Source organism: Pongo pygmaeus, chromosome 5 (genome assembly GCF_028885625.2).
Source record: "Pongo pygmaeus isolate AG05252 chromosome 5, NHGRI_mPonPyg2-v2.0_pri, whole genome shotgun sequence".
Classification (NCBI taxonomy): domain Eukaryota; kingdom Metazoa; phylum Chordata; class Mammalia; order Primates; family Hominidae; genus Pongo; species Pongo pygmaeus.
In genome coordinates, this window is record NC_072378.2 from 7,103,034 (window position 1) to 7,115,544 (window position 12,511).

The following is a 12,511-nucleotide window of genomic DNA, read 5'->3' on the forward strand; positions in this document are numbered from 1 at the left end:
AATCATCAGGTCCCTGTCCCTCTTGACATATTCTTCTGCAGGAAGGAAAGTATCAGGACGGTTCACATGGGAATAAATTATATATTTATTTGTAGGATAAAAATCTGTGGGTCACCCTGCCCCGGACTGTGTGAATGTTTTGTTTCCCTTGAAATACTTCTATGGAAAAGAAAATCTTAAAAGCATTTCAGTTGTCTACATCCAAGGGGGAAAGACAAATCAAAAGCAAATGTCCTTCAGGGATGCTCAGAGATCTTAACACATTTAACTCCACTTAGAAGGACATAAATGTTCTGTGCAAAGACTGTTGAGGGGTTCATGCAAATGTGATTTTAATGGGATATACGTAGTCAGCATAGCTGTATGAACTGTATATATCTCCTTATATATGTTAGGCATTTCGTGAATATTTGGTACTGTAGTTTCATTATGATAATACTTGGGTATCAAAGTAGTTTGCAGCATATGTTAGTACTCTGAACACTAAAATAGACATACTTCTGGTACAATTTAGAAAGCTTTTCTTTAAGAAGGGTTGAAACTTCTCTTTTTGACGAGATTAAAAAAATATGTAAGTGTAATATCCCATTCCATGATCATTCCACTTAATATGCTTTTCACTCTTGAGAGTGCACCTTGGTAAGAGGCCCATAATCTTCCCTCCAGAGTGGAGATTTTCCACTAGATAAGACATGGAGAAAAAGAGCGGATATTTACAAATCTGTTTATTGCAGCAGAATGTCTGGGCTACCAGTTCCTCCCAATAGCATTATTAAGCTTTCACCACATAAGCTTATTGATTGATTAAACAAATTTAGCCTTTCTTTACATTTTTTTTGGCTGGATTTGAAAGCTGGGTGCTTTTATTTTTATACTTCAGTGGTGGTTTAAAGAAGGGCGACATTTTCTTTGGTGCTTCTGAGTCCTCTGATAGCTCCGTCTAACTTTTCTGGCCAGGGCTGATAAAGGATACTCCCTGGAATGGTCAGAAGCCTCAATTTCTTCATCTTTAGTGGGGGTAACGTTTACTCACAAAATCTGTTAGAAGGATTAAATGCTGTAACATATACTCAAGCCTCTGGCTCACGTTAGGTGCTCAACAAATTGTAGTTCAAGGCTTTCCTTTCTCTTCTCCCTTAAGATATTTAACCCAGCAGTTCCTTTTGCATACTAGTTCAGCAGATGGATTTACTAAAGTGAGAAAATAGACTCCCAGCTTCTTAACAATTGGGGCAACATAGACTGCATTCTAAGGACTCAAGAACCTGGTAACAATGCTGTGTAACAGTAGCTGTGTATCATGTGCTGAATTTCCATGGCCAAGTTGTGCAAATCCTTATTACTTGAGCACTTGCCTTTTTTTTTTTTTTTTTTTGATTGCTTGTTCTATGATGTTTACATATATGTGTGTGTGCTTGAGTTTTTTGTGTGTGTGTGATTTTTTGTTTTGTTTTGTTTTGAGACGGGGTCTCACTCTGTCTCCCAGAGTGGAGTGCCGTGGCGCCATCATAGCTCACTGCAACCTCAACCTCCCAGGTTCAAGCGATCCTCCCACCTTACCCTCCCGACTAGCTGGGACTACAGGCACACTCCACCATGCCTGGCCTGTCTTTACACTTTTTTAGTGTGGATTTGCATTAATACTATTAGATGAGATTCTGTGGTTCTTTCCAGAATTTTTACTTTGCATTTTAGAAATCTGTGAATAATCAAAAGCTGCCATTATCCTCTGAGAAAAAGGGTAGGCAAGTGTGATCTGTCACTGAATTTTATTCTTCAAATTAGATAAAAAGTGTAAGAAAATTATCAAAGCTAAAAGTTGGCCAATTTTAATTAACAGTCTCTTGTGTAGCCTGTTTTTTGTTTGCTAGACTTGACCTTCCTCAAAACATTTTTCCCTTTTACTTTGTGCTTGTTTTTTTTCTTTTCTAATACCCTTTAACAATCAGCACAGCTTATTTTATATATATATGTGTGTATATATATGTATGTATGTGTGTATATATGTGTGTGTGTGTGTGTGTGTGTGTGTGTGTATATATATATATTTTTTTTTTTTTTGAGATGGGGTTTCACTCTTGTCGCCCAGGCTGGAGTGCAGTGGCGCAATCTCTGCCTCCTGTGTTCAAGCAATTATCCTGCCTCAGCCTCCCGAGTAGCTGGGATTACAGGCATGCGCCACCATACCCAGCTAATTTTGTATTTTTAGTAGAGATGGGGTTTCACCTTGTTGGCCAGGCTGGTCTCAAACTCCTGACCTCAGGTGATCCGACCACCTCAGCCTCCCAAAGTGCTGGGATTATAGGCGTGAGCCACCATGCCTGACCTATTTTATATTTCTGAAGAAATATTTGAAAAACCTCTTGTGGCTGTTGCTTACTCTTGATCTAGAATTTCTCTCTGAATTGAACTGACCAAGTTCAAGTTCAGTTATGCCAAAGAGCATAACAATCATAAAACTGTCCAAGTGGACACTCAAGTGGACACTGTCCCCTCAGTGGACATGTTAAGCAAGAATCAAGCCTTTTTCATCCTATCACTGGTTCTCAAATTTATGATCTGGTTCATAATTAGTTTTTTATCATTTGGCCAACTGGATGCTAATATTTATAACTTAAGTTTTCTTCTGTTTTAGCAGAGTTGGTGTTGTTAGTTTGTTTTTTGGAAAGGAAATGCAAAATAAATTTTATCTTTAATACAAGCAGTACAGTATTTTTGACACATCTTGTTGAGGCACTTCAGCAGCTCAGTCTTACTGGGTAAAACTGGTGGATGGCAGCAGAATCCGGAACATCATGCTTGCCCACACTTGAACAGCAGGCAGTGGTGAGAGTGAGAAATTAGGTTAGGGAAGGTTAGGGATGGGCTTGCTGGGGGTAGGATGAGGAGCAGGGAGCTGGCCTCTGCTCCGGAATGCAACATGCCCCGGTGTCCTCTCCCACCATGCCCCTCATCTGATGCACTGAGAACTTTGAACAGGTCCTGAGTGTGTGTCCAGTTTAGTTTCATAACACAAAAGTAGCAAAGTCAAGAGGGAGCCTGACTTCCAGCATTAGATCACAAAATGAAACCTGCAGGGAGCTGGCAGCATTTCCACCGTAGCACTTCACAGGGCTTTATACCTTACATTTTTCCGCCTTTGTTTAAATATCCAACCTGTCCGACCTGTTCGGGCTGAACAAGCTGGTGCTAGCAAACACCGAAGCGTGCCCACTCACTGTCAACCTTTTTCTGATGTGTTAAGGAAGGTGATTAGTGGCAACATTGTCCCCCCCCAACCCCCATCCCACCCTCCCCACTGAAACATGAACAGGAAGCACTGAAGTCTTAGCCTGTGTATTCATGACATGGATCCTCGTCTCACCTTTGGCATGTCTGTGTGCCTGTGGGCCATCCTCAGCTTCTCTTGGGGCTCTGGGATGCTTAATGGAAAGGTTGTTGGCCTTCAGTGGAGACAGATTTTGTATTTCCTTAAACCGGAGATTCAGTTGCATAATGGGTTCATTGGTCCTGTGGTGTCAGCATTTAATTCTTCCTCTTCATGCTTATATAACCCAGCTTGCTCAAGAGAACTGCTGTTCCAAGTTTATGGGTGGGAAAACTGAGGTCTGCGATGCTGCAGGTTCTTCCGGGGCCCTCCTCTCCGGTTTCTGTTGGTAGATGGTGTACTATTCCTCCCTCGACATCTCTGGAGAACAGAAGCCATGTGTGCACCATGTCCATCCGTTTTAGATAAAAGTGGCTATAAACAGCCTTGGTCATACAGAAGGGCTCTGTCGCCTGGCTGGTCTTGGGAGGTGACATTTCTCTTTGGATTCATTTATATTCATTCTCTCTCCAATCTTGGTTCCTCTTTCCTTGCCAGCAGTTTCTCAGTGGCCCCTAAGTAATATAACACAACATCCCCAGAGTGGGTGGCTTTCCTTTTTCACTACGCTGCTTCTTGCACTCGCCCACGGCACCTTCCACTTTCCTTGTGAGCGCGTGGCCGACCATCTGGGATGGCCCCGCCCGTGCATTTCTTGTTCCTCTTTTGGAACTGGCTGAGGAGTAGCAGTGACTTAGCACTGTCCTATCATGAAGATAGTCATCTCTTCCTCCTGCACAGAAAGTGAGTAAGTAACTAGGTCCTGCCTTCTTGAAGACAGCTCAAGTGATCTCCCTTCAAGCTGAAGTAGAAAAGGGCCCCTGTGACTTCAGCACTTCCCTCCTCCTACGAAGCTTAGGTGTGGGGATTGGTGTGTATGATTTTAGCCATTGCCCTGGGAAGCTGGTCTCTGGTGGCCGGCAATGGCTTCCCTCAGAGGGGACAGCTCTGGGCTCTTGAGGTCACTTTGGGAATGATGACTTCAGTTGGGGCACCATCACCTCAGACTGTAATATGGGGATATTCAGTGTCCCTGCTGGGAGAGGCCAGCCATGGGTGTGGGGATTTGGACCCCAGGCTGCATGTAAATGTTGAGGAAGCCGAGGGAGGTTAGCCTGGGGAAGAAGAAAGAGGCCATGACAACAACAGCAGCTGCCCTGAGGTATCTAAGGCCTGTCTGTGGGAAATGGGAGCCTTCCACTGATGTCTCTGGACTCACCCAGGAAGTCCTAGCCGGCCGATTGTAGCTCTGTGTTAATGAGAGTTCTCTTTGGGTGAGAGAAACATCAATTCATCCAACTTCTGAGATCTTTTGTTTGTTTTTAAGAATGTCTGACTTTGTATGGACATATTACTATGTATTTTTGTGGATTTTGTAAATAGGTATGGGGACCAAATAACATGAAAATTTATTTTAGCAAAACATAAGCAGGCAAGGAAAAAAGACAAGCACAGGAGGATGTAGGATATTACTGATTCAAGGGTAGAGTAGTTAGGAATCATGTCTAGAGTAAAAGATTTTTTAAAGGTTAGTGCTGGTTCATGTGGACTGACTGCCAACACCTCCCTACCCTCTACTGGATCTGAAAGTCAGGAGAGGAGGAAGGAGCTGTAGAGGCAGCAGAGAAGGGCCCTCAGTTTTCTAAGTAGACATTCATTAGCAAGAGAATGTCATCCCTCGACCCTTGGCCCAGGAGTTTGAGGTTGCACTGAGCTAGGATTGCACCACTGCACTCTAGCCTGGGTGGTGCAGCAAGATTCTATTTCCAAAAAGAAAAGAATACATATTCTTCAGGTATTATAACTCTAGCTCGATGCATCATTAAGGAAGTATCTGTACCAAGAATGCAGAAGGGTCTTTACCCAGGACCAAGATAGAAAAGGAACTGCTGTCTCCAAATACTGCCAAGGAACCTGAGGTAGGAGAGCAAAAATGGTGGTCCAGCCTGGAGAACCGTGACCGCATGCCTGGGGTTGGAGAGAAGCTCTGGGCTGATGATCAGTGGAGATTGAGAGTCCACCAAAGCGTTTGCTTATAAGGAACATGAAAATGAACCCCTGGTATACCTGGACTTCAAGTTAAGATTCCTTAACTTCTGATAAAATTTAACTTTGTCCTTACACTGGCTCCCTTGGAATACTATGCTACAGTCAACAGATGAGAGACGTTCTCTATTCTGGGGACGTATTGCCTAGTATTGCAGGCTTGTAGAGGACATCCATACTGTGGAGCATGTGGTCTTTATAGACACCTCCCAGAATGGAGGCAGGAGGAATAAACCTCGGTATCAGCCGCAAAACTTGACTTTGTCGTGGCCTCCATGGGCCACGTTGCCTACATCAGAGACTGTGGGATCTAACTGGCCAGTGGTGGTGGCTGCAGTGTCCAGTGCATTTCACCGGGAGCATCCTGCGAGCCCTGGGAGCTGCCTGGCTGACGGCATTCCCACAGCGAGCCTACAGACTGCGGGTTTACACTTCATGCCAGGCTGACTTTAGATTTTTCTAAGGGCTGGCTTTGGGGGTCAGCACAGGTGCTTACGCATTGTCTAACCTTCCTCCACACCCTGGGACAGCTGGTGTGACCTGCCTTCCAGACAAGCATGACTGAACCCAAACAACACCTGAATTACTAGAAGGTGCCTCTGTACTTTACAGGTGGGGCCACACCAGGAATTGCTCAGTTGCCGCCTTGCTGTCCTCCCCCCGCCCCCTCCCACTCTGTGTCTGCTCTCCATCCCCCGTTTGCTTGCATAGAACTTGATTGGCATTACAAGCATCATCCACAGCCCTCCACACTGAACTCCTAGGCATTTGTTAGGAAAACATACACATATCTTTCTAGAATCGTACTTTGGCCAGAAATGTAGGTTGTGTGGCTGTGGAGGTTCTTAATCTTATTCATTCCCTCTTTGTTTATCACAAGGCTTTGTTGGGCAAAAAGAAATGAGCACCAGGTACAGATGGGGATGTCTCTATAACCGGGCTGCCAGACCCTGTTTGAACCTGTTGCCTCCAGCTTGGCAGGTCCTGGGCCATGCTGTGTGTGCTTTATATACAGCGTCCTGTGTCCTGACGGAGTGACTTTCCTTATGGTACCATTCACTCAGAGTATCAAGTAAGTCGGCTCCTCCATTAACAGTCCTAGGAGGAAATTGAGACTGAAAAGTTAGCAAATACTGGAAGTGTCTAGATTTCTCCTGAGGTTTAACCTTCACATGCAAATTACATACGGGGAGCTTGAAGAATGTCTGAGACCTGCTGTGAGGGCAGCTATGACTAAGTAATCTTTGGTTTGGATCACATTTAAACTTGTTGAGAGTTTCCCAAAGGATTTTGCCCCCAAAAGAATTTTAAGAATGTTAAATTTCCCAACTTTTTGGTTAAGCATTTATGCCTGGTAAACTGATGGAGAGACTGCTGGTATATTGGAAGATGAGTCTGGGAGATGTTTAATGCTGGTATCCAAAAAATGTCAGCGTCCTGGTCAAATGGTTGACCGAACCTGCAAACGGTGCAGAGAGAGAGCCGGAGAAGTTCACTGTGATCCCATGGTTCTCACACTTAAGCAGGCTTCAGTATTACCTGCAGGGCTTGTGCAAGCCAGACTGCTGGGCCCTGACCCAGCGCCTACCAGTCTGCAGGCCTGGGATGGGACTCGGGGGGTTTTATTTGAATGAAGCTCCCAGGTGGTGCCCATGCTGCTGGTCAGAAGCCTACAGAGTGAGCACTGGTGTTCTAGGAGACTGACAGGATTGTCCTCATTTTACCAGTGTGGAAATTGAAGCTGAGGGAGCCCAAGATTCTCTGGAGTCTCCATAGTTACTAGGTGGCAGAACAGAGATCACACATCTCAAATGTATCACTGCTCAGAGACCACCCAAAAGCTTCATTGCATCACATGGTCTCTGTCTACACACCATCTTTCCACCCAGATTCCTGATTGTTGCTCAGAGCAAGCCAGTGCTTGAATAGCTAAGAGCTTTACCCCATTCCCAAATCTAATGACTTCCATGCCTAAGGAAGGTCAGCAGAAAGTTCCTGTATTTGGAACTGGAAAGGAGAACATTCAGGGAGGCAGGGAGGGTCAGCTTTTAGGGATTGGTCTGTCTCCCTGGAGTTATTGACCAGCCTTCAGCCCTTGCACAGGGTGTACTCTGGTTTAACTCTGATGTTTTCAATATTCTTACAGACAACCTACCCTGCTAAAATGGACCATCTCAAATTTTAGAAAGCAAATGATTACACTTGTGGAAGAAAAGCCATTTAAGTTGAAAATCAGCGTCTACTCCTAGATTCAAAGTAGGCTCCAGTTGTGCCAAAAAGTGCTCAGATTTGGGTTTTTTTTTTCCAAGTTTAAAAAACTTCTGCTATATTTGTGTTTGTTCATCACTGTAAAAGCCTCTTTGGGTGTTATGAATAGGATACAACTTCTCTTGACTCCAAAAGTTCTGATAAAATTCCTTCCTTAGACCACAGTGCGGCAGGATTCCTACTATTAAAGTGTCATGCTTCCAAAAGAAAATTACAGAATTTTATGGAAAGGCAGAACTATACTTGGATTTTATATTAACCTCTGTCTACAATGAGTGTAGGTATTGTTTCGAATGAACAAATATATGAATTCCAATAAGAAAAGATTAACACGTGTCCTCAGTGTTCATTGTTGGAGTGTTTTCAATTGAAGTCCCTTCAGTGTGTCACTGTTCACAGTCTCGTGTCATGTTTGCTCACACCAAGTTCTAGCAAGGCAAGTTATAAGATGTCCTGGAACCTGAGAGCGTATGTCATAGTAATACTCTGAGTGAAGCAAACATTTTCTACATATACTTCATTCCTTCCCTCCTTCATTTGTCCATTCAGGAATTCCACAAATACTTATTTGTTTGTTCTTCCATCCAGCAATTTAGCAGATACTTACTGACCAACACCTATGTGCCACCAGGGCTCGTGCAGAGAACAACACAGACCAGGTTCTTGCTGTAATAGAACTTAACTTTCAATTGAGGGTGAGGGGACAGTCAGACGAGTAAAATACGTGATATCTTCAGCTACTGCTGTGTGCTGTGGAGGAAGGAACACTGAATTGTGGGCGTAAGAGCATCTGCACAAGTGGGGTGTGGGGCCTCAGGGAAGGCTTTGCAGGAGAGGCGTGTGGCATGAAACCTGGACGGCAGGAGCCAGGCTTGGGAAGGTCTGGGGTGCAGTTTTCCAGGCAGAAGCAGCAAGCACCTGAGTCCCAGAGGCGGGAACTAGTTGGATGCATTTGAGGGACCCACAGGGGCTAGTCTGTCTGAAAGGGCTTTGGGATGGAAGAGGGCAGGGTGCTCCACTATTGAAGTCTAGCAAATAGGTGGAAGCCAGATTTATTTTAATTCTAAGAATGGGACTGTCAGAGGAATTTAAGCAGGGGAGTGGTATGATTGGTCCTGTGTTTTAGATGCTCAGTCTGGCTGCTGGATAGAAAATGGAAAATAAGAGAGCAAGAGGAAGAGCAGAGTGGCCAGCTTAAGATACTAAGACCAGCTGGTAGGAATTCCTGCCATTGCTAGTGTTTGTGCAATGTATCCATTGAAACATGAATCCTCGTATATGGATCTTTGCACATTTGTTCAGTTATTAGACCTTAAGACAGATTTCTAGAAGTAGAATTACTGAGGCAAAGAGCATACATATTTAAAATTCATATCTCTAGTGCTCAGCCACTTTGCAGAAAGGCGGTCACTCATTTCTACTCTCACCAACAATGGGAGAGTACCAGTCTTCTGAACCACACCAACCCCACGTATTGTTAATGTAAGACCTTCTCACCCTCGCCAATCTGGAAGGTGAAAAGATGCACTGCTCAGGTGCAGAATGGAGGAGATGTGGTTTGATAGCAGTAAATGAAGGAATCGTGGGGATCGTGATTGACAACAAACTTGGTAGGAACTGAGGGTATAAACACACCCAATAGAACCCACCCAGGCTCCCTTTTATGTAGTTTCTGGAGGTCATAGTGCCAGCCATGCGCCCTGAGCTGTCAGATCACATCCAGACTGGAATTTGCATCTGGATCCAGCATGATCCAGGTATCATGAAGGATACCTGTACACTGGAGAGCATTCCAGGGTTACTTAGGACCAGTATAATTCCACAGACTTGCAAGCAGAGCTTGAGGGGGGCTGTTCGCTTTTTAAAAGAGAACACATTACAGAAACGCAGTAGTCCTCTTACACTATATGAAGAGCTGCCACGCAGATGAGAACATGGACTGATGCTATAACACAGCATCTCCCTTGAGGACAGATAGACAGAATTTCTGACTCAATGTGAGGGAGATGGTTTTAACAATTACAACAGCCAGTGAAAATGGAGAAGTCCTTGTTGGTGGAAGTGTCCAAGCAGAACTAAATGGTGATGCCTCCAGTCTGCTGTGAAGAGGGACTTTCTATGCAGAGTAGAGGGCTGAATCCCATCCCAGCTCCCGTCCAGTTCTTGGGCTCCTTGTCGTTTATTGACTTTCAGGATGCATGGAAATTACACAAATTAGCCCTTGAAATGAACCCCGAGAGAAAGACCCAAACCTTCTAAGGATTAGAATACTCGCTTTCCCACCACCCCTAATTTGTTTTGGCCACAGCTTGAGGGGAAGGGGTCATTAGTGTCTCATCATGATGATCCTGGCTCCACTTCCTGTGAGCTTTTGGGAGGAAATGAACAGCTCAAGTTGCCACTCCTGTTGTTGGAGGCTAGGGAAGCAGAGCAGGGGTCAGAGCAGTGGGGAGAATCTCTCACTACAACATCAAATCCATCGTCAGACCTGGCCGGACCCCTTCAGTCCTGCAGTTCACCCGTGGGCTGAATTGAGGTTGTCAAGGCAGCTTTTGCTCATCAAGCAGCTGGAAGGACAAAGCAAGAACTTCCCATGTTGTACCCAGCAGCTGGGGATTTCACCCTGGAATGGAGCAATGCTTCTGCTTTTGCACCTGGGGCTCCAGGGCTCAGTGGGAGAACTGGAGTGAGCCGCTGTCTGTCAGACTGCCTTGGCCTGCTTTGGTCACTCTGCCACTTCTAGGAGTGATGCAGTTCAAGGGCAGCCCCGGTTTTCCAGACTAGGACAGAGGCTCTGCCGTCCTTGAGCAAAACTGGAGGTGGGAATGTTCTATGCCTGAGCTGTGGGTTCCTCACCCCCTTCACTTTGGTAGTAACTGTGCCACCTTGGGCCACAGTCCAGCAGAGAGGAAGTGTCCAGGTTCAGGTTATATCCCTAAGATTCCAGCTGGTGATCCAGAACGGAGTTAACTGACTGGCGTGGTCTTGGGAGATAGGTTGGGGTTGGGGGAAGAGCATGAGCTCAGAGTCGGCGCACATAAGTCGGCTCAAGCTCTGAGGCTATGGGCAGGTTGGCCTCCCTGCACCTCAGCTGCCACATCTGCAAAATGGAAATAATGATCTGTCTAAGGTTCCTACTAGGCCCTCACTAAGTGTTGGCCCCAGTCCCTCCTTTATGAAAACAGCTTCTTTCATAAATCCCAAGAACAAAATAATTATCATTTTGTATTTCTATAAATATTGTGTCATATGATTCAAAAGATATAGCTTGAAATGGGCTCATGAACTGTTTACAGTTGTCAACCTCTAATTTCTAATATTCTCATATCAACTGTAGAAAAGGGTGTGGATTTTGTTAATTAAAATTAATTTTGAGTAATTTATTGAAAGGGCAGGTTTGATGCTAGTTTACATCTCTCATACTTTCTGAACTCTTAGATGCTTTCTTCAAAATGAGCATTTCTAAAATTGGAGTGTGAAAAACTTGCCAGCCTTTCTTTTTTGCTCTTAATGCTGATATTGAGGGATGATGTCCTCAAATCATAATCACTTTGGAATAGAGGTGCTTAGAACAAAGCTATTTGTTCCCATTAACTTTCACAAGGCTTTAGGAGGCCAAGAACTAAATAATGGTTGTCTGTGATTCTTTATTATTATTCTATTTCTTTCCTTTTTTTTTTTAAAGACCGGTTCTCACTCTGTCTCCCAGGCTAGAGTGCAATGACATGATCATAGCTGACTGCAACCATGCCCTCCTGAGAGCCAGTACCACGCCACTGCACTCCAGCCTGGGCGACAGCAAGACTCCATCTCAACAACAACAAAAAAGGATGGTACAGCTAAAAAGAGAGCAGAACTTCTTTTCAGAAGGGTGACAGGATAGCTCATGAAAATTTTCCTGTCTTTCTCTACTCCTGAGAATTTCTCAAACAAGATAATCCTATAAAATAGTTATTCATAAAAAGCTGTGGCTATGGTCCTAAATCTGGCACAGGTCAACCACAGTTACATGATGAGGGTGATGATGATTGTCATTGGCAAAACTAAATCATTTTTATGGTGCAAAATTAGGAAATTAAAACTCACTATTCATTTTTAATGTCATTCGCTTCCTGTATATCTTGGGACCTTGTTGTTAGAATGTTTGTTTTAGAACTCAATAAAGTAAGGTCACTTAAGTTGAATAACCCAGAAGACTCTCTTTTTGGAATAGACAGGCACATATTTTATGTAATACTATATGGGTAGCCTAGTCCTGTAGATATTAGAGTTACCACATGTAACTTTTTCGTTCCACTGTCCGAGTTAACTCTTGTGATCTATAAATCCACATAATACTACGAACAACAGGGAACTGCTTTCAGGTCTTAAGCACTCTGGACGTTTGCTCTGTTAGCATGTCTCAAATTTGACCACCAAAATGCTTCCAAAGCAGAAAAGAGAGATGTGTACAACAGATAGATGGGCAGTGGGTTCTTGGGGGCAAGGATAGCATTATCACTTAGTTTATGAACTAGTGGAACAGTTTAGGTGTCTGGGAATTCTTTATTCTGTAGAATTCCATGTCCTAAAATAGTACTTTTTGTCTGCGTGAGTGGAACAGGTCACCAGATAGTTTGTTTCATCTTGTTAATGCCAGTTAAGTTCATGAATGTCTTCCAGTGAACAGCAAGACATTAAGCAACACTTTTGGACAGCACTTGTAAGAGCTTTAAGAGAGGTTCAAGGAGATTATACAGTTTTAAAAAGATAGAAGTCACTGTATAAATTATACCTCATATCTCTTAACTAAAGAAAATTTAAGTACCAGTGCCTAAATATAAAATATTT

The 12,511-nt window shown here is 43.9% G+C and overlaps 1 protein-coding gene across 9 annotated transcripts in view; it reads left to right on the top strand.

Annotated features, from left to right (window-relative positions):
* RREB1 (ras responsive element binding protein 1) overlaps positions 1–12,511 on the top strand; it is a 147,011-nt gene that overhangs the window by 93,670 nt on the left and 40,830 nt on the right. The window lies entirely within an intron of this gene.